A 22,949-nucleotide genomic window follows, 5' to 3' on the forward strand; every position below is an offset into this window, starting at 1 on the left:
TTAATAAAACCGTCAGCAAGTGAGACCCATCAAATAAAGAATTAATAGAATATAATTTCCAGCAGAGGACAATACCAAATCATAATATACACCATGCAGAGTCCCTGTCACAAACCCGGATGCCGCCGTTTCGCCTGATGCTTCTTCCAAGGGGCGCCCCTTGGAAGAAGCATCAGGCGAAACGGCGGCATCGAGGACCTGTTATTAGCAGTGAGTATCACCATTTTACTGTCCACCTTTTCCATTCTGTCCTTCACCCTGTGTTTTTCAACTCATGGCACTCTGTCTCTCCATTTTTTGAGGCAGATATATATGGGTATATATGTGGCTATATACAGTACAGACCAAAAGTTGGACACACCTTCTCATTTAAAGATTTTTCTGTATTTTCATGACTATGAAAATTGTACATTCACACTGAAGGCATCAAAACTATGAATTAACACATGTGGAATTATATACTTAACAAAAAAAGTGTGAAACAACTGAAAATGTGTCTTATATTCTAGGTTATTCAAAGTAGCCACCTTTTGCTTTGATGGCTGCTTTGCACACTCTTGGCATTCTCTTGATGAGCTTCAAGAGGTAGTCACCGGAAATGGTCTTCCAACAATCTTGAAGGAGTTCCCAGAGATGCTTAGCACTTGTTGGCCCTTTTGCCTTCACTCTGCGGTCCAGCTCACCCCAAACCATCTCGATTGGGTTCAAGTCTGGTGACTGTGGAGGCCAGGTCATCTGGCGTAGCACCCCATCACTCTCCCTCTTGGTCAAATAGCCCTTACACAGCCTGAAGGTGTGCTTGGGGTCATTGTCCGGTTGAAAAATTAATAATGGTTCAACTAAACACAAACCGGATGGAATAGCATGCCGCTGCAAGATGCTGTGGTAGCCATGCTGGTTTAGTATGCCTTCAATTTTGAATAAATCCCCAACAGTGTGACCAGCAAAGCACCCCCACACCATCACACCTCCTCCTCCATGCTTCACGGTGGGAACCAGGCATGTAGAGTCCATCTGTTCACTTTTTCTGCGTCGCACAAAGACACAGTGGTTGGAACCAAAGATTTCAAATTTGGACTCATCAGACCAAAGCACAGATTTCCACTGGTCTAATGTCCATTCCTTGTGTTCTTTAGCCCAAACAAGTCTCTTCTGCTTGTTGCCTGTCCTTAGCAGTGGTTTCCTAGCAGCTATTTTACCATGAAGGCCTGCTTCACAAAGTCTCCTCTTAACAGTTGTTGTAGAGATGTGTCTGCTGCTAGAACTCTGTGTGGTATTCACCTGGTCTCTAATCTGAGCTGCTGTTAACCTGCGATTTCTGAGGCTGGTGACTTGGATAAACTTATCCTCAGAAGCAGAGGTGACTCTTGGTCTTCCTTTCCTGGGGCGGTCCTCATGTGAGCCAGTTTCTTTGTAGCGCTTGATGGTTTTTCCAACTGCACTTGGGGACACTTTCAAAGTTTTCCCAATTTTTTGCACTGACTGACCTTCATTTCTTAAAGTAATGATGGCCACTCGTTTTTCTTTACTTAGCTGCTTTTTTCTTGCCATAATACAAATTCTAACAGTCTATTCAGAAGTACTATCAGCTGTGTATCCACCTGACTTCTGCACAACACAACTGATGGTCCCAACTCCATTTATAAGGCAAGAAATCCTACTTATTAAACCTGACAGGGCACACCTGTGAAGTGAAAACCATTTCCTGTGACTACCTCTTGAAGCTCATCAAGAGAATGACAAGAGTGTGCAAAGCAGTCATCAAAGCAAAAGGTGGCTACTTTGAAGAACCTATATGATGACCTAATGTTATCAAATTCTGTGTTGAACAAAATGTTCAATATACCCCTTGATAAAATCCTTGAGGGGTCTAGTTTCTAAAATGGAGTCAATTCTGGGGGGTTTCCACTGTTTAGGCATGTCAGGGGCTCTCCAAACGCGAAATGGAATCCGCTCTCGATTCCAGCCAATTTTGCATTCAAAAAGTCACACAGTGTTCCTTCCCTTCTGAACCCTGCCGTGAGCCTAAACAGTGTATTTTCCCCACATATGGAGTATCTGCATACTTAGGAAAAATTGCACAAAAGCTTTTGGGGTCTATTTTCTCCTCTTACCTTTGTGAAAATAAAAAATTTGGGGCTAAACATCATTTTTGTGGAAAAAGTTTGATTTTTTTATTTTCACGGCATCATGTTCTAAACTTCTGTGAAGCTCCAGGGGATTCAGGATGCTCACCACACATCTACATAAGTTCCCTGAGGGGTCTAGTTTCCAAAATGGTGTCACTTGTTGGGGGGTTTCCACTGTTTAGGCACATCAGAATCTCTCCAAACGCAACATGGCGTCCGCTAATTATTAAAGCAAATTTTACATTCAAAAAGTCAAATGGCGCTCCTTCCCTTCCGAACTCTGCCGTGCGCCCAAACAGTGGTTTTCTCCCACATTTGGGGTATCGGCTTACTCAGGAGAAATTGCACAACAAATGCTATGGTGCAATTTCTCCTGTTACCCTTATGAAAATGCAAAATTGGGGGCTGAAAAACATTTTTGTTGGAAAAATGTGAAAATTCTATTTTTATGGCTCAACGTTATAAACTTCTGTGAAACACCAGGGGGTTCAAAGTGCTCACCACACATCTAGATAAGTTCCCTGAGGGGTCTAGTTTCCAAAATGGTGTTGCTTGTGGGGGTTTCCATTGTATAGACACATCAGGGGCTCCCCAAACGCAACATGGCGTCCGCTAATTATTTAAGCAAATTTTACATTCCAAAAAGTCAAATGGCGCTCCTTTCTTTCCGAACTTTGCCGTGCGCCCAAACAGTGACTTTCCCCCACATATGGGGTATTGGCGTGCTCAGGAGGAATTGCACAACAAATTTTGGGGTCCATTTTTTAATGATACCCTTGTGAAAAGAAAAAAATTGGGGTCTAAAATAACATTTTTGTGAAAAAAAATAAATTTTAATTTCTTTCTTCCACATTCCAAAAATTCCAGTGAAGCACCTGAAGGGTTAATAAACTTCTTGAATGTGGTTTTGAGCACCTTGAGGGGTGCAGTTTTTATAATGGTGTCACTTTTGGGTATTTTCTGTAATAAAGGCCCCTCAAAGTCACTTCAAATGTGATGTGATCCCTAAAAAAAATGTTTTTGTAAATTTTGTTGTAAAATTGAAAAATCGCTGGTCAAATTTTAACCCTTATAGGTCCCTAACAAAAAAAAATGTTGGTTCCAAAATTGTGCTGATGTAAAGTAGACATGTGGGAAATGTTATTTATTAACTATTTTGTGTGACATATCTTTCTGATTTAAGGGCATGAAAATTCAAAATTTGAAAATTGCAAAATTTTCAAAATTTTCGCCAAATTTCCATTTTTTTCACAAATAAACACAAGTGATATCAAAGAAATTTTGCCACTATCATGAAGTACAATATGTGATGAAAAAACATTCTCAGAATCAGTGGGATCCCTTGAAGCATTCCAGAGTAATTACCTCATAAATTGACAGTGGTCAGAATTGTAAAAATTGGCCTGGTCATTAACATGCAAACCACCTTGGGGGGGTAAAGGGGTTAACATACAGTGTCCTTTTCCATCCATATTGTGCTGTGTACCCACGTTCAGGCCTGAGTCCTCCTCTGCATCCAGGTCCATGGGTCCAGGATCAGTCACACACACATCAGGAGTCAGTTGGTTCGTTTCAACAAAGTTCACTTTACTGGACAGTTCAGATACAGTCGTATGCAGTATGCGGTTATCAAGCGCAGCACCCTCCAATTGTGCATACGTTCACACAGTACATTGTGAGACACTGGCTCTGTTTCGCCTGGACTGTCACTATCTCAACAGACTCTGTTGCTCGTAGGAACTCCCCATCCGACAACGCAGCTTCTCTGAAACTCGCCACCGTTCCCTCTTGCTTTTCCCCGTCAGACTGCTTCCACATCAAAGAGAATGGCGCACACGTTCCAGTGCCCACTCCCGGCCACAGGTCCCGAACCTCACAAGGGCTTCCGCAAGATTCCTGGTGTGTCCTCATGCTGCCAGAACAATATGTACTTGTGGTGCCCACTGCAGACTGCACTCGAACTTCGACTTGGACCTCTCACTATCTTAGACACTCACTCTTACTCTGAGTCCCTAATCCAGGAAATGCCTTTTATTTAAACTGACCCTTCCCCCCACCCATGCTCATGCTGGGCTTGCCCCAAACATATTAACAGTCCCTTGTCCTACTATACCTACAGTAACTGCCTATCTCTAGTCTAAACACTTCTTCCTATTACTAATCTGTGCACAACAGCATCCTTCCCTATGCATTAACTTTGCACATTAATCACATAACATTAGTGTCAATAAGATTCTATGCAATATTTCATATTGTTTTAAAAACATACAATAAAACCACATTTATGCAAATACAATATAATCCCATTCTATAAAAGTTGTCTTACAGGAGGACAGGCAGGTGACCGTCACAGCCACCCCCTTACAAATGCACAGATATCCTGCTCTATATTGAAAGAGATGAGGCTCCATTACTGCATGCCCTTGGTAGACTTGCACTTTCCAACAATAATCCAAAACAAACATGTTACGGATCCGGGTGGTGGAACCTCTGTGATGCGGTGCAAGGAGGGACCAGAGGGGCATAACTAGGTATCAACTCGGACAGACCAAGGTCGCATGGCGGCTCAATCAACTCTGTGAACCAGGGAAGGACCGAGCAGAGGGACCAGGTGCTACTCTTGACTAGTCCTTGTATGAGAGCAGGTGACTCCCATGGGTCAGAAGGCAGGGACTGACCGGTACAGCAGATGAGCACGGCAGGCAGGCTGACGGGTGATCCGGGTAGACGGACTGGCAGACCCCACAGGTAACTGGCACGAGCCTCCAGGTAGGCTGGCTGGTAGGCACGGCAGGTAACTGGTACGTTCTCCGGGTACACAGGCAAGCCTGGCCGGCCCATAGACAGACTGGCGGGTTTGGACTGTAGGCAGACCATCGGGCTGGAGAGTGTACTTGGCTGGCGAAGATAGGTAGTCAGGCTGGCGGACTGGACTGTTAGTCAGGCTGGCGGACTGGACTGGTAGACTGGCGGACTGGACTGGTAGTCAGGCTGGCAGACTGGACTGGTAGTCAGGCTGGCGGACTGGACTGGTAGTCAGGCTGGCGGACTGGACTGATTGTCAGACTAGCAGCGGGACCTGAGGGCTAAAGCGGAGTTTAGAACACAGAGCTACAACCTTGCAAGGGCACCTCCATTTTGGAGGAGTTGCCTTTTATATGAGAAGTCCTCCGGCCATTAGCCGGGGACTCCTTAGGACAGCTCGTGGCCCCTTTAAGAGGGAGGGAGCACGTGCGCGCCCTAAGCACAGTGCCCGGGAAGCTGCGCGCGCCGGCAGCAGCAGCAGGAGAGCAGGAAGATACCGGGCCAGGAGCGCGGTGGTAAGGGGGATGGCGTCTCTGCCTGTCAGGGGGCAGAGACGCCGATGCTACAAAACACCTGTTGCATTTCAGAAGAACGGGGTGAAAGTGATTCAATGGCCAAGTATGTCTCCTGCTCTGATCCCAATCTAACACCTATGGGGAATTCTGAGGAGACAAGTTCATCACTCTGCATCCAACGTTCAGGCTCTAATAGAGGTCATTATAGAACAATGGAAAAAGATAGATGTTGCATTATGTTGTTCAGTATGTTGTTCAGGACATACAAAATACTGCATGTAGGAGCTTTTGTTGTGGGGTGTATTCATTTTTGCATCAACTAATTTGAGTAAAACTGAAGATTTTGTAATAAAAGTTATGTTATTAAACTTACGTTCATGTTATGGGTTAAAAAAGTGTTCTATGAAACTCAGTCTTGTCAAAATTTTTGAAATTGCTCACGTGTTCAGTGAGGTATTGATTAAAATCTTACTTTTTAAAGGGAGTGTACTCAATTGTACTGATCACTGTATATATTTATATATATATATATATATATATATATATATATATATATATATATATATATATATATATATATATATATATGACGCGCCCCCTGGGCCAGTGTTGTTTGGGGGATACCCGGAGCCGGATCAGATGGGGGTTGTAGTCTCCGAGTGGCGGTGACCCGGTCCGTGCCCAGGGTGTCAAGCTCAGTGTGTGGCAGTCCTACAGATGTTGCTGGATGTTCTTTAGTGTCGACTACGCCACCCGTTGATTTGCGGTCAATACGGCCGCCGCTGCAGCAGGGTCCGCTGAGGCTGGTGGTGTGTGTGCAGCTTCTGGTAGTATAACCCCCAACGGGAGGGGTATAGCCTCAGGGGGTCAGTTGTAGAGGGTGGTGGTTGTGGTGGTGCAGTGAGGATGGTATTAAGACTCAGAGTCGGGCTGTGCAGTTCAGGGTTTTTACTTACTGCTGTTGTTCTGGTCACTCCGGCCTTGAGTGACCGCCCGAGCCGTGCTGCGTCCACCAGGTCCTGGACTCGGCCAACCCCCAGGTAATTCTGGAGCGTGATCCTGAGCTCCCTTTCTGACGTTCCTTTTCTCTGGCCTTCCCCACCAGGGATCCACCTATGTCCGGCTCCCTCGGGTCTCTTGGTGGGTACACCTCTTCTGGGTTCCCTGACCCTATGCTTGGTCTGCCTTTCGGGTGGATTTAGTGGGGGGTCGTGGCAGATCCTGCCCACAACCTCCGGTCTCTGGCTGAGGATTAGTGCCCTCCACCAGCTTGGGATCCGGTACCCTTGTGCCAACCCTTCACCCTGTTGCTTGTATTTGGGCTCTTGGGGTTCCCTCTTCTTCCCCTCTGGGTCCTTCTGACTCCTCTCTCTCTCTTCTTTCAGGACTGCTTGACCCTCTACAACAGACTGACTAGTAGCTGTCTGCCTGTCTGACCCTGATCTAAGATGGTTCCCACCTTATATACTCCCTCTATGTGTGAGCTCAGGTTACCAGCACCCAATGAGCTCCTAGCATTACCCAGACTTCTCCCCCTATCTGCCCCTACACTACTGGGATGTTCCACCCCCCTCCCACTCCAGCCAGGGACAGACACTATCGTACCTGCACATAAACTGGTGGGAGTACCGTTGATCTGTCCCCCGGAAATGGGATCTATGTAGTGTATGCAGCCTACTGAGCTCAGTTCCACACTCCATCCTTACCCGGGAGTGGAATATCACACCTCTGGCTTGAGGTGTAATACCCCTGTAGCAGCCGAATCCTCAGGGTTCTACATTCCCCCCTGGTAAATCACAGCACGTCCTCGGGCTGTAAGAGAATAAACATCCAAAACACACAATTTTTTTTTCTTAAAACATAAACATATAAAACAATATATATATCAGCATAAACTTTTCATAAATAACATTCTTGTTCCTCCGGCCACGGTGCAACTTGTGACCGGGTAAAGTGCGACAGTCTCTTCAAGAAAAACAACAGTTTCCTATAAAACCGGTAGGGGGCGCCTTAGAAAGCGCAACTATATACAAGGGAAGGTATGGCCGCTCTCAGTCCTCGGCCAGTGGGATTAAGGGAAATACGGGTAACAGTTTACACTTGTCCCAACGGGGACATATTTAAAGCAGCAACAGTTCACTGTACCCGGACGGGTAACTATTTACAGTCTCTTTACCGCACTTTAACGACGGCGTCCTCCTGCTCCTTCTTTATCTTCAGACCCGTCCGGGTCCTCTTGCTCCTCCTCACACCGCAGCTCCTCCTCCGTCAGGCGATGCACATGGAGGGCGTAGGGTCCTTTGGCACACTTTTGCCGGGTGAACGTGACCTCGTCCCCTACGTACAGGTCACGACCTCTGTGTCCCTCCGGCAGATGGCTTTCTACGTCTCTGCGGGTTACAAAGACGTCGCCGGGGGTATGATGGTCTTTTATGAAGCCCCACCCATGCTGCAGGTTGAATTTAATCACAGTCCCGGTGGTACGGGGACCATGAGATGCACGGGGGTTCCTCCTGGTCCGGCTCTTCTGCCCTGCGCTCTGTTCCTGCAGCCGCTGCTCACGGATCCGCCTCTCTTTCCGCTCTTGCTCGAAGGCTGCCAACTGCTGGCGGCAGCACTCCACTCGCTCTGCTGCGGCTGCCCGTGTTTCTTGAGTGAACCCCATGAGATCTCCTCCGGTGGGGTCCCACTCGAATTGTGCTTCTTCTAGCGGGAGCGGGGTTCTCCTGACGGGCTTCGGAACCGGAATCAGGGGCTCATCTAGGGGTCTTTCTTTCCGGAGTCGGGGATGGTGAAACTCCGGTGGCCACACAAAGGGCTGCCCATCCGGGCATGTGTGCTGGGCAAATAGATCTTCGCCCAGGTGCGGCACTCGAGATGTTGAGGGCGCGTTGATGGTAGCGGCGCCCGGGTTGACCAGGCCTTGCGTCCAGGCTTGGGGCACCCTAAAGGTAAAGGGCACCGTAAGGACGGCGGCGCCCGGGGGTACTCGGTCCTGCGACCAGGCCGGTGGCTCCGCGGAGGTAGGGGGCGCTGTTGGAATTGCGGCGCCCGGAGGTACTAGACCTTGCGACCAGGCCGTTGGTATTTCCTGTTTGGTCGCGCTCAGGGTCGAGGCGTGTGACGTCACAGGGGTCGCGGCCGCGGCTTCTGCTTGAGGCCTAGTCCGGCACGGTGACGATGCAGCGACGGGCACGGCAGGGGGAATTTCGGGCTCTGCGACGGGGAGCTGGGACAGGTACACGGTTTCTCGGCTCGGGGTAGAGACGTCCCCTTTACCTGCCTCCGTCCGTTCAGCTCCCTTCTCGGCGCCGTCTCCGGCCTTCACTCCTCCTGCACCATCCTCAGAGGCGGTCTGTCTCCTCGTCTCGGGTGGCGTGCTCCGCTGACGGGTTCCGGTCTGCTGGGCCATCTCACGGCTCCACTCCGTCAGCGTGTCTTGCTGCACCTGGGCCATCCTCCGTGCGAGGCCCTCCAGCGCGGTCTGTGCACACTCCCGGTCTCGGGGGAGCTGTGCTAGGATCTCCACTAAGCCTAGTGGGGTTGTTGCTTGCAGCAAGCTCCTGACCACTGGGTCGGTGCTGCCTGTCTCTCCCTCCATCTCCGGGTACGCTTTCTCTGGACTCCTCTCCAGACTTCTTGTCTCCGGGTGCGCTCTATCCAGACTCCTCCAGGCTGCACCCATCTTCGTTCTTTTCTTCTGTCTCCGCCCACATTGAGGGTGGTCCCGGGGCAACTTTGTGATTGTCAGTTCCAGGGGCAGTTCTCTCACGCTGATGGACACTTCCAGCATCACAGTCTCTGTTGGTGGGCGCGGTTTCCGCTTTTGGCGCCATTCTTCGACCTGGCCCACGATGGGAGGTGGCCTCTTGCCACCCTCTGGCACGCCCATAATGGCGTCCGCTCTTCCAAGGCGGGAAATCTTTGGAAATGGCGGGAATCGTCTCCCTGTGGCGGGAAACTCCATGAATGGCGGGAAAAAGCTGCAAATGGCGGACAACCGGCGGGAAACGACCTGTGATGGGGTCCGTTGGCGGGGACCCTCCGGAACCGGTGGGAGACTTCTTTTTGAGGTAACGGTGAACTTTTCTTCAGGCACGCAGTACCCGGTTGTTGCGGGCACGTTATCCTGCCGACTACGCCAAAGTTGACGCGCCCCCTGAGCCAGTGTTGTTTGGGGGATACCCGGAGCCGGATCAGATGGGGGTTGTAGTCTCCGAGTGGCGGTGACCCGGTCCGTGCCCAGGGTGTCAAGCTCAGTGTGTGGCAGTCCTACAGATGTTGCTGGATGTTCTTTAGTGTCGACTACGCCACCCGTTGATTTGCGGTCAATACGGCCGCCGCTGCAGCAGGTTCCGCTGAGGCTGGTGGTGTGTGTGCAGCTTCTGGTAGTATAACCCCCAACGGGAGGGGTATAGCCTCAGGGGGTCAGTTGTAGAGGGTGGTGGTTGTGGTGGTGCAGTGAGGATGGTATTAAGACTCAGAGTCGGGCTGTGCAGTTCAGGGTTTTTACTTACTGCTGTTGTTCTGGTCACTCCGGCCTTGAGTGACCGCCCGAGCCGTGCTGCGTCCACCAGGTCCTGGACTCGGCCAACCCCCAGGTAATTCTGGAGCGTGATCCTGAGCTCCCTTTCTGACGTTCCTTTTCTCTGGCCTTCCCCACCAGGGATCCACCTATGTCCGGCTCCCTCGGGTCTCTTGGTGGGTACACCTCTTCTGGGTTCCCTGACCCTATGCTTGGTCTGCCTTTCGGGTGGATTTAGTGGGGGGTCGTGGCAGATCCTGCCCACAACCTCCGGTCTCTGGCTGAGGATTAGTGCCCTCCACCAGCTTGGGATCCGGTACCCTTGTGCCAACCCTTCACCCTGTTGCTTGTATTTGGGCTCTTGGGGTTCCCTCTTCTTCCCCTCTGGGTCCTTCTGACTCCTCTCTCTCTCTTCTTTCAGGACTGCTTGACCCTCTACAACAGACTGACTAGTAGCTGTCTGCCTGTCTGACCCTGATCTAAGATGGTTCCCACCTTATATACTCCCTCTATGTGTGAGCTCAGGTGACCAGCACCCAATGAGCTCCTAGCATTACCCAGACTGCTCCCCCTATCTGCCCCTACACTACTGGGATGTTCCACCCCCCTCCCACTCCAGCCAGGGACAGACACTATCGTACCTGCACATAAACTGGTGGGAGTACCGTTGATCTGTCCCCCGGAAATGGGATGTATGTAGTGTATGCAGCCTACTGAGCTCAGTTCCACACTCCATCCTTACCCGGGAGTGGAATATCACACCTCTGGCTTGAGGTGTAATACCCCTGTAGCAGCCGAATCCTCAGGGTGCTACATATATACTGTATGTATACTTTCAATTTTGTGCAAAAGTTTTAGACAGGAGTGGAAAAAATGCAGCAAAGTAAGAATGCTGATGACTGGTTTCATTTAAATGAACAGGTACACATAATCAGCATGCAACAGGGAAACCATGTTTGCATTTCTGCGTGAAAGTGAAGGGAATGTGGCGGTGACAAGTCTGCATTGTACAATCATTAGGACACACCTTGGTTGTACACAATACAAGGCGTGCAATAGTAACGGCTTAGCAACCACTTTGTCTTGTCCAGAAATTCATACAGCAACTTATCACATTTACTGAAGTGAGAACTCCGTGCACAGAACCTCTAACGACAGAACAGACACGGTAAGAAAATGTATTTTGTGTGTGTAATGATAATTAAATGAACTTTCTGCTAGTCTTCCTGGCAGTTATAGCGTACAGTCTGCTATATCAACGCACTACACTGTTTTTTCCAGAGACAGTTTCTATTTATGGGACAGATTACACTGTGCTTTATTGTTATCTTTAAATCTGCAATCAAAATGGTTCCAAAAATAATCTATGTAATTCTTATTTTAAATCAATGTGGAATTTTCTTCATAATTAACTGTTTATATTGGTAAAAAGCACTCAATAAATTAATGAGCAGATTTAGGATATCTTGACAAACTTTATTAATGTAATGTATTAATGTATTGAATTACATGAATTTTTAGTAAGTTTCTGTAGCAGAAATGCATTAAATATGTACAGTACAGTATAATAAAGTATAACAAGTGCTTTCTACAGAGCAATAAACATAATCATATTAAGACCGATGTGGCCATACAGCACCCACTTAATGTGAACCCCCTTATCCTATCTTTTATATAAAACAATCACTCCTTTAACCAGGACCAGAACCAATAGTCTGAGCAGCATCTCTTCTCCAAACTGCTCTATCTATCATATGCTATTAAACTGTATTTATGTAAATGTTACATAAATATAATATATATACATAAATACAGCAGGTGAAATAAGTATTGAACAGGTCACCAATTTCCTAAGTAAATATCTTTCTAAAGGTGCTATTGAAATGAAATGCTCACCTGATGTTTGTAACAACCCATCCAACCCACACAGGCAAAGAAATTAAACCATAGATGGCCATAAATTAAATTTTCTGTAATAATGAAAAATGATACAGGGAAAATATATTGAACACGCTTACTGAAATTTATTTAATACTTCATACAAAAGCCTTTGTTGGTGATGACAACTTCAAGATGCCTCCTGTATGGAGAAACTAGTCGCATGCATTGCTCAGGTGTGATTTTTGCCCATTCTTCCGCACAAACACTTTTCAAATCCTGAAGGTTCCTTGGGCTCCTTTGATGAACTCTGAGCTCTAGTTCCATATTGTTAGAACCTTGCTCTTAGTTTTTTTTTTCCTTTGCTGGTCACATGGCCTTGTTGGCCTGTTTAGGCCTGCTCCGCCCTTCTGGCTTTGCTGGACTTCATTGTATATCTACTTTCTAGCTAGCCTGTGCTCTGTGTCTTGCTCTGTTAGTTTGCTTGGTCTACTGACCTCTATGTTCTATATATTTTGTTTGTTCGTCTGTCTGCTACTATTTCTGTTAGGAGGTGTCCCATATTCCTCCCAGTCCTTAGTACTTGTAGGGATTCCCTCCCCACATCTATAGGTCTCCGTACAGACTAGCTTAGGACTTTAGCAGGTCTGATCGCAGGATCAGGTCCCCTGTTACATCGTAGGGATTAAGCTGAGTTCTATCGTAGGGACAGATCTCCTCTCTTTCCTTAGCTCTGGTAGCAGAACATAACAGTAAGTCCAGCCTGCAAATTCTCTAAGGAAAGATTTTTCTGTTCCATCATGGTGTCGGTTCAGGATTTGGTTCATCGCCTGCAGGGACTCTCTCTGGAGGTGGCCGAGCTCCGTCAGCACGTGAGTAACTGTCCTGGAGCACATTTCTTGGAGCCTAAGGTATGTTTGCCGGATTTATTTTTTGGTGAACACCGAGAATTTTTTTCATTTAAAAATGCTTGCTTATTGTATTTTCGTTTGAGACCTAAATCCTCTGGGGATGAATCCCAGCGCGTAGGGTTCATAATGTCACTTTTGCGCAAAGAGCCTCAGGAGGGGGCCTTTTCTTTTCAACCTAGTGATACATGCTTCAGATCAGTGGATAGTTTTTTTTCTGCTTTGGGACTATTATATGATGATCCTGACCGTGTCGCATCAGCTGAGACTGAGTTGAGACGTTTAAAACAAGGATCAGGTAATGTGGAAAAATATTGTACTCATTTCCGTCGTTGGTCTACTCAAACAGGGTGGAACGATTCTGCTCTGAAAAGTCTATTTCTTGCTGGGCTCAGTGAAAGGGTTAAAGACCTGCTAATTGCTTATCCTACACCTGAAGATTTGCAACAGGCTATGCAATTAGCTATACGGGTGGATAGAAGACTGCGTGCAAGGGTTAATGAGAGCAAATCCTCTGCTATGTCAGTTTCTGCGTATATGAGAATGTGTGTACTAACAGTGGTGAACCGATGGAGATTGGATCGGTGACACCTCGCTCTCAAGAAAAAGACCGTCGATTTTCTGAAGGCTTGTGTTTCTATTGCGGAAAATCTGGTCATTTGATTAAAGGCTGTGAGCTTCGTATGAAGAAAGAAAAAAAAATGGTCAGTCACGCCCGTATTGCCTGTTTAAATTCCAAGGGTGTATTTTTAGCTGCTTCCACGATTGCTCAGAAAAAATTAATGGAATTTCGGGTATTTGTTGATTGCGGGTCTACTCTGAATGTAATTGATGGGGGATTCGTGGAAAGACTCAATTTAAAACCTGAACCTTTATCATCCCCCATTGCTGTGGTTTCTGTGGATGGTTCCCCTTTGAAGAATATTACTCTCAAGGTCTGTGAATTTCCTCTCACTATTAATGGTGTTCACCATGAGAAATTGGATTTGGTAGTGTTGAATAACTTGCCTTCTCCAGTAATATTGGGATTGCCCTGGTTAAAATTTCACAATCCTGTACTGGATTGGTCTACCAGTGAAATTAAATCCTGGAGCCATAAATGTTATGACAAGTGTTGTAACGGGCGTATTGCAGCTTTGGATAGGGGAGAATTGCCTGTTCCTATTCAGGATTTTTGGAGAGTTTTTTCTGAGAAGGAATCGCAGGTTTTGCCTCCCCATAGAGACTATGATTGTTCTATTGAATTTGTCCCTGGAGCGACTCTTCCTAAAAGTCGTTTATTTAACCTTACTATTCCTGAGAGGAAGGCTTTGGAGGAATACATACAGACAAGTTTGGCCGCCGGTCACATTAGGCCCTCTAAGTCTCCTGTGGCGGTTGGATTTTTTTATGAAAAAAAAAAGGACGGCGGTTTACGTCCTTGTCTGGATTTTCGTGAGATTAACAAAATTACTGTACGCAATCCTTACCCACTGCCATTGATTCCTGATCTGTTTAACCAGTTAATGGGGGCCAAGTGGTTCTCTAAATTGACCTTAAGGGGGCATACAATCTGTTGCGCATGAAGGAGGGTGACGAATGGAAGACTGCTTTTAACACTCCTGTGGGTCATTTTGAGAATCTGGTTATGCCTTTTGGTCTTACTAATGCTCCTGCATTTTTTCAGAATCTGATTAATGACATCCTTAGACCTTTGATCGGCAAAAATGTGGTTGTGTATTTGGATGACATTTTGATTTATTCGCCGGATCTGGAGTCTCATTGGCGGAGCGTGCGTGAGGTATTACAGTTATTAATGGACAATTCGCTTTTTGCTAAGCTGGAGAAATGTGAGTTCGCTGTACAGAGAATTAGTTTTTTGGGCTACATTATCTCCAGCAAAGGTTTTGAGATGGATCCGGTTAAGGTTCAGGCTGTGCAGGAATGGCCTAGGCCTATTGGTTTGAAATCGATACAGAGGTTTTTGAGTTTCGCCAATTACTACAGAAAATTCATAAAAAATTTTTCTAGTATTGTCAAACCTCTGACTGATCTCACCAGGAAAGGTGCTGATGCTGTTCAGTGGTCTTCTGAGGCCATTGAAGCTTTTGTGTATCTCAAGGAGAGGTTCACCTCTGCTCCCATCCTTATGCAGCCTGATGTTACTAGGCCGTTTTTGGTTGAGGTTGATGCTTCCTCTGTGGGGGTTGGCGCAGTATTGTCTCAGGATAACGGGGATGGATTACATCCCTGTGCCTTTTTTTCAAAAAAATTTTCGGAGACTGAATTGAATTACGATATTGGTAATCGGGAATTATTGGCTATTAAACTCGCATTTGAACACTGGCGCCACTTCTTGGAAGGTGCGGAATTTCCCATTCAGGTTCTTACGGATCATAAAAATCTGATATATCTTGATGCTGCCAAGCGCCTGAATGCCCGTCAGGCTAGGTGGGCACTGTTTTTCTCGCGGTTTAATTTCTCTGTTACTTACATCCCTGGTACTAAGAATGTTAAGGCGGATGCCTTGTCTCGCAGTTTTTCTCCCATAGTCGGTGCTGAGAAAGAGGAGAACATTTTACAAGAAGGTGTTGTGATAGCTGCTTTGGACTCCGTTTTGGAAAATGAGATTCTTAAAGCACAGGAGAATGCCCCTTCTAACACTCCTCATGGGAGGTTGTTTGTGCCTGGGACCTTTAGGAGAGATTTGTTTGTTGAGTGTCACGAATCTCGGTTGGCAGGTCATCCCGGAATCTCTGAGACCAAGAGACTGGTGGTTCGCAGTTTTTGGTGGCCTGGATGGCAGAAGGAAGTCATTAAGTGGGTGCGTCAATGTACTCTATGTGAAAGATCTAAGTCCTCACATACTCCTGCTGAGGGGTTGCTTTGTCCTTTGGAGGTTCCCAGTGCTCCTTGGACACATTTGGCTATGGACTTTATAACTGACCTTCCCCCCTCTGAGGGTTTTACTGTCATCTGGGTGGTCGTGGACCGTTTTAGCAAGATGTGTCACTTGGTTCCCTTTGTCAAACTGCCCTGCGCTAAAACTCTCGCTAAGGCCTTTGTCAAGGAAATTGTCAGACTTCATGGCGTTCCTACTGACATTGTTTCTGATAGGGGTCCTCAGTTCATGGCTCGTTTTTGGCGTGCCTTTTGTGACAGGTTGGGAGTTCATTTATCGTTCTCGTCCGGATATCATCCTGAATCTAATGGCCAGACAGAAAGGAAAAACCAGGATGTTGAGCAGTTCTTGCATTGTTTTGTGACAGACAATCAAGAGGGGTGGTCTGAGTTTCTGCCACTTGCTGAATTTGCTCTGAACAATCATACATCTTCTTCTGCTGGTTGTTCGCCTTTTTTTTGTTGTTCTGGGAGACATCCGTCGTTTGGGTCGTTCTCCAAGTTGGGATCTGCCGTGCCTGAGGAGGAGAATTTTTCCGGTGATTTGGAGAGAGTTTGGACGGATGTGCGTGGTAATCTTCAGGAGGCCAACAGAAAATCTAAGGACTACTTTGATAGGAAACGACAGGAGGTTTTGTTCGCTGTTGGTGACATGGTTTGGTTGTCCTCTAGGAATCTGCGGTTGAGGATTCCTTCTAAGAAATTGGGTCCCAAGTTTGTAGGGCCCTTTAAGGTGCTTCAGGTTGTCAACCAATCTGCTGTTAGGTTGGAGGTTCCTACCTCCTGGAGAATTAATCCGGTATTTCATGTCTCTCTGTTGAAAAAAGCTGTTGTATCGGATTGTGACGCCTCTGCCTCTGTTCCTCCGGTGGTGGAGGACGGGGAATATGAAATTTCTCGCATCCTTAACTCTAGACTGTATAGAGGTAGTTTGCAGTATCTTGTGGCCTGGAAAGGTTTCGGACCCGAGGATAACTCTTGGGTGAGGTCGGATGATGTTTCCGCGTCCAGACTTATCAGAGCGTTTCACAGGAGATTTCCTGATAAGCCTGGTCCTAGGGGATCCGGAGGATCCTCTTAGAAGGGGGGGTACTGTTAGAACCTTGCTCTTAGTTTTTTTTTCCTTTGCTGGTCACATGGCCTTGTTGGCCTGTTTAGGCCTGCTCCGCCCTTCTGGCTTTGCTGGACTTCATTATATATCTACTTTCTAGCTAGCCTGTGCTCTGTGTCTTGCTCTGTTAGTTTGCTTGGTCTACTGACCTCTATGTTCTATATATTTTGTTTGTTCGTCTGTCTGCTACTATTTCTGTTAGGAGGTGTCCCATATTCCTCCCAGTCCTTAGTACTTGTAGGGATTCCCTCCCCACATCTATAGGTCTCCGTACAGACTAGCTTAGGACTTTAGCAGGTCTGATCGCAGGATCAGGTCCCCTGTTACATCGTAGCGATTAAGCTGAGTTCTATCGTAGGGACAGATCTCCTCTCTTTCCTTAGCTCTGGTAGCAGAACATAACACATATCATATTGAACTGAATATACAAATATATCTATATGTGTATATATAAATGTATATATAAGTGAGGTAGCGCTATTCATCACGCTAGGGGTACTCGCTTCACCGGATCAATTAAAGCACACATGCAATGTCTTTCCGGTATTTCACAGTCCAGCAGTTTATTACACATCATAAACTGCACATAACATAGTCCATCTCAGTGGCTCACCGACATATTACACATATAATGTCCAAGAGCCTTTCCAGTGACAGATATGCCCACTTGGCTCCCGATACAGCCTTCAGAAAGGAAACAATATCAATGTCCACATCAAGCAGCGTTTTTACCTTTGTCGGGTTTTAGCTGCTTCTCTCAGCTCGGTTCTGCCACAGCTGTGGCTTTAATACTTCCCAGACGTAGTCTCCAAGCCACGTGCCTTCAAAAGGCTACTGGTATCCTAGACCCAGCCTCTACCTTCCAGGCTTCACCAGGCCTCACCAGGCCTCTCTCTTCCAGCCTCTCCAGGCTAATGGTGTCCCACACACAGGGATCAGGCCTCACGCCTTTCACCCTGTTTCCAAACCACCAGGATTTATATATCCTTTAGTGCACACAGGACCTGCGATGATGTCACAGTCATGTGATCAGTCACCTGAGGGAGAGGTAAATGGTCAGCTAGAGCACACCCCCTGGACCATTACAGTAATGCCGCTGCATTACAATATATATATATATTATACATGCATATACAGTCATGGTGGAAAGTGGTGGCACCCTTTAAATTGTTCCGGAAAATGAAGTATTTCTCCCAGAAAATTATTGCAATCACACATGTTTTGTTATACACGTTTATTTCCTTTGCGTGTATTGGAACAACACAAAAAAGCAGAGAAAAATGCAAATTGACATCTTTTCACACAAAGCCCCAAGAATGAGCCGGACAAAATTGTTGTCACTTTTTCAAAATTGCGGGTAAACAACTTTGTTTCAAGCATGTGATGCTAGTTCAAACTTACCTGTGGCAAGTAAGATTTTCTGGAACAATGTCAAGGTTGCCAACACTTTCGACCATGAATGTATATATATATACTGTAGTACTTTGCAAAAAATTTAGGCGAGTATGGCAGAAATGTTGAGAGTTATTTTAAAAATAGTTTCATTTTATTAACCAAATGCATAGTGAACGAACAAAATAGAAATCTAAGTCAAATCAATATTTGATGTGTAACCCTTCCATTCAAAACAACATCAAGTCTTCAGGTACACTTACACAAAGTCTTTGAAGAAACTTGAAAGGGAGGTTGTTCTTGGAGAACTAACCACAAAGCACCTGTGAATATAGACTTGAGCAAATTCATCTGACCCTTCATATAATCCCACACAGACTTGATGATGCTGAGATCAGGGCTCTGTAGGCGCTGAAGATAATTCTTAATGACATTGGAGGTATGATTGGAGTTGTTGTCCTGCTGCAGAATACATTTGTAGCCAATCTTTTTCAGGGAGTTCTGCTTTTGTCTTGGATGCAATAACAGCTAGAAAATGGCCTAGAGACCACATGTGCAATGCCACGAGGAGGCCTTAAAGAAAGAATGTCATACCAGTCCTTCTCCTGGGATTATGTTGTGGGGTGACATAATGTATGGTAGCAGGACCCCTGTAGTCTTCATTTCATTTTCATTGGTTTGGTGGTGGAACGGTCATTTCTCCAAAGTGTCCCAAGAGACATTTTTCAAAATGATAACACCAAGCCACATGTAGCTTGTGCTACTTTAAGTAGCCACCATGGTCTAAATATGATACCTTGGCCTGCACCATCTCTGGACTTGTTTTCCATCAAGAACATCTGGGATGTCAATGGTAGACAATTATAAAGGTAGCTGCCAGAATCGGATCCTGATGATTTCCCTGCTCAAGTGGCAGAACATTCCTTAGATAACCATTACTAACCTCATTGATAGCAGCCAAGACATGCAAGTGTGGGGATTTCTGCATGTGGCGATGATACTCAATACTGAGTAAATTGAGATATTTTTAACATTTCGTTTGCATATTTTCATCATTTGCATATCATACACATCTATCCTGTGATTTAGATAATTCCAAGATTTTTACTTTTTGATGTCGCAATTTCAATGCTGAGGAGCATAAATAGGATTGTTTCTGCTGCAAGTACATGGATTTTTGTAAATCCTATTTCAAAGAAAAGGACAATTACAGATAATATGCAAGAATCCGCCACGTCATTGTATTTACCTTTCATAAGTTGCATTTGTTACTGATACTAAAGATATGTATTTTTTACATTTATCTGGAGGCATTTTTTACTTACCCCCAATAACACATCACAAATAGTGATGATTGAGCATACTCGCTACTGCTCGGTACTCGCCCAACCATCTCACTACTCGAGATGCTCGGCGAGTATTTCCGGGATGTTCGGGCAGGAGCTTGGGTCCCCGCCCTGCGTGTTTGGCGCTCTTTAGACAGCCAATAACCATGCAGGGATTGCCTGGTTGTGGCATTACAGTGGTTGGCTGGCCGCATAGCATCATCAGGTCTATAAAAGACCTGGCGACTAGTGATGGGCGAGCACTAAAATGCTCGGGTGCTCAATGCTCAGGTTGAGCACATTGGAATACTCGGGTGCTCGACCCGAGCAACGAGCCCAATGTAAGTCTATGGGAAACCCAAGCATTTTTCAGGCGGCTCTCCCCGGGGGTCTGCAGAGGGCCTAAAAATTGCCCAAATCGATGGGAACAGTGCTCAAATGACATGGGGACAGCATGGGGAAGACCCCTGGAAGCATTTCTGACTCCCAGGTCACTTCTGTCAACAACATAGTCAGAGGTATTACGCCACTTTTACGGACTCACAATAAAACATACAAAAAGGAAACCAAAATGGATTTTCCTGGGAAATATGTTAAAGAATATCCTTTCCAGGGTAATGACTTGTATATAAAGCAAAATAAATAACAAAAAACAAAAATGCTCCTCCACACCTTGGGCTATGTTGACACGTAGCGTTTTTGATGCGTTTTTTCAGTTTTGCATTGCTTTCAACCGTGACAAATGCATTCACCAGGAAATGTCATTTTAACATTTTACAACCTTATCTGGTCATGTGGTGTGTGAGATATCATCAGACACATCATGTTTCATTTATGAAGGAGGGACTCTGAAAGTCACAAAGCCTATTTTTATAGGGCCATCAGGCAGCCTTTACTATTCTTAAAGGGCCAGCAGTCGGCCCTCACTATTCTTAGTGAGCCATCAGCCGGCTATGTCTTATTGTTCCCATTACTAAAGAGTGGGTATCCTATACTGTTATTGTGTATGCAGTGAGTGACAGGGCTGCCCAAAATTTGGATGCACCCCAATACCACTTTGAAAATTTGGACGCACCCCAATACCCCTTTGAAGAGACTTAGAGGAGGGCCTCCTGAAAACAATGTTCCCATTATTAGGAAGTGAGTCTCCCATTGTGTTTGCCAATGCAGTGAATGCAAGGGTTGCCAAAAATTTGGAGGCACTCCAATGCCCCTTGGAAGAGACGTAGAGGAGGGCCTCCTGCAAACAATGTTCCCATTATTAGAAAGTGGGTCTCCCATTGTGTTTGCCTATGTAGTGAATGCAAGGGTTGCCAAAAATTTGGAGGCACTCCAATGTCCCTTGGAAGAGACGTGGAGGTCAAAGGGCCTCCTGAAAACAATGTTCCCATTATTAGAAAGTGGGTCTCCCATTGTGTTTGCCTATGCAGTGAATGCAAGGGTTGACAAAAATTTGGAGGCACTCCAATGCCCCTTGGAAGAGACGTAGAGGAGGGCCTCCTGAAAAAAAATGTTCCCATTATTAGGAAGTGGGTCTCCCATTGTGTTTGCCTATGCAGTGAATGCAAGGGCTGCCAAAAATTTGGAGGCACTCCAATGCCCCTTGGAAGAGATGTGGAGGAGGGCCTCATAAAAAAATGTTCCCATTAGAAAGGAGTGGGTCTCCTATACTTGTAATGCCCATGCACTAAGTGTATGGGCTGACAAACATTTACCCCTGGGGGATATACATGAACATACTGTATAAAAAAAATTCTTACGGGCATCATAAACACCCTTTAAAAAAATTCTGTGGGTGTTGCATCACGGACCACGGTCACCCTGGTGATATGGTGGTGGAGGATGAGGATGAGGAGAAGGAGGGGGACAAGAGCAAATAGCCAAAATCAGGAAGCGTATACCCATGTGTGGGTGTGAAGAGGTGCATGGGAATTCACCTACCAAAGAAAGACACTGGATTTGAGTTTATGTTACGCTGCTATCATTCGGTGGTGTTGAGAAGTCTGGCCCAATCCAGCCCTTGTTCATTTTTATAAAAGTCAGCTTGTCAGCATTTTCAGTTGACAGGCGGATGCACTTATCAGTTATAATTCCACCAGCGGCACTAAAAACCTGCTCTGATAAAATGCTGGCGGCAGGGCAGGCCAGAATCTCCAAGGCATAGAGCGCCAGTTCATTCCATGTATCCTGCTTGGATACCCAATAATTATAAGGCACAGAGGAATCACAGGGGACGTTGGTACGGTCGGCAAGGTACTCCCTCAGCATCTTCCCAAACTTTGTACTCCTTGTGAGAGTACCCCGCGCCTCAGGGCTTTTGCGATGGGAGGGGCTGAGAAAATTCTCCCAGAACTTTGACAGTGTTTCCCTGCCTCTGCTGGATTGAAGTTGTGTCTCTCTCGCCTGTACTCCTTGGTTGTCCAACGAACTGTGACCTCTGCCGCCAGCGTTTTCAGATGGGAATTTTTTTAATAGTTCCACAACAAGGGCCTTCTGGTACAGCCCCATTTTTGTAGACCTGTCCGCCTCAGGAATAAGAGATATAAAGTTCTCCTTGTAGCATGGGTCTAGAAGGGTCACCAACCAGTAATGACTGTCACCCAAAATTTTTAGAACGCGAGGGTCATTGGAAAGGCAGCGTAACATAAACTCAGCCATGCGTGCCAGACTGCTAACAGGCAAGACTTCCGTGTCCTCACCAAGAGGATGACTGACCATGCCTTCATCCTCCTCCTCCTCTCTGTCCTCTGGCCATCCACGCTGAACAGACGGTATGACAGCTGTGCAGGTAGTACCGTCTATAGCGCATGAAGCTAGCTCCTGTTCTTCCTCCTCCTCCTCTTCCTCATTGTCACCCAATCCACGTTGGGATGAGATGAGGCTGGGCTGTGTGTAATCACCCTGTATGGTTCCTTGCTCCATCTCATCGTGCTCCGCCTGCAATGCATTCTCTTTGATTGTGAGCAGAGAGCATTTCAGAAGACAGAGAAGCGGGATGGTGACGCTAATTATGGCGTCATCGACACTCACCATCTTGGTGGAGTCCTCAAAGTTTTGGAGGATGGTACATATGTCTGACATCCATGTCCACTTCTGAGGTCTTATGTGTGGAGTCTGAACTGAATACCGACGGCCTTGTTGATGCCGGTACTCAACAACTGCCCTCTTCTGCTCACAAATACTTCCCAACATCTGCAGTGTAGAGTTCCAATGCGTGGGGACATCACACACCAGTCTGTGAGCCGAAAGCTGCAAACGCTGCTGAAACACGGCAAGGGTGGCGGAAGCTGTAGGTGACTTTCTAAAATGGGCACACAGGCAGCGTATTTTAACAAGCAGATCCGGCAGCTCTGGGTAGGATTTGAGAAACCGCTGAACCACGAGGTTAAGAACATGGGCCAGGCATGGTACGTGTGTGAGCTTGCCTTGCCTCAGAGCCGCCACCTGGTTCCAGCCATTGTCACACACGACCATGCCTGGC

General features: G+C 46.4%; 1 protein-coding gene across 2 annotated transcripts in view; it reads left to right on the forward strand.

Annotated features, from left to right (window-relative positions):
• The first annotated feature begins 11,031 nt into the window (after positions 1 to 11,031).
• APOBEC4 (apolipoprotein B mRNA editing enzyme catalytic polypeptide like 4) overlaps positions 11,032 to 22,949 on the forward strand; it is a 64,050-nt gene continuing 52,132 nt past the window's right edge. Inside the window, exon 1 of one of the 2 annotated variants that reach the window (XM_073642561.1) lies at positions 11,032 to 11,142. The gene's annotated coding sequence lies outside the window, so the exon portion shown is untranslated. The remainder of the gene's footprint in view (positions 11,143 to 22,949) is intronic. The other variant, XM_073642560.1, reaches the window with a different exon arrangement.

This window comes from Phyllobates terribilis, unplaced genomic scaffold, assembly GCF_046119375.1.
Source record: "Phyllobates terribilis strain yellow unplaced genomic scaffold, ASM4611937v1 Scaffold_8__6_contigs__length_399053987, whole genome shotgun sequence".
In the NCBI taxonomy this organism is placed as follows: domain Eukaryota; kingdom Metazoa; phylum Chordata; class Amphibia; order Anura; family Dendrobatidae; genus Phyllobates; species Phyllobates terribilis.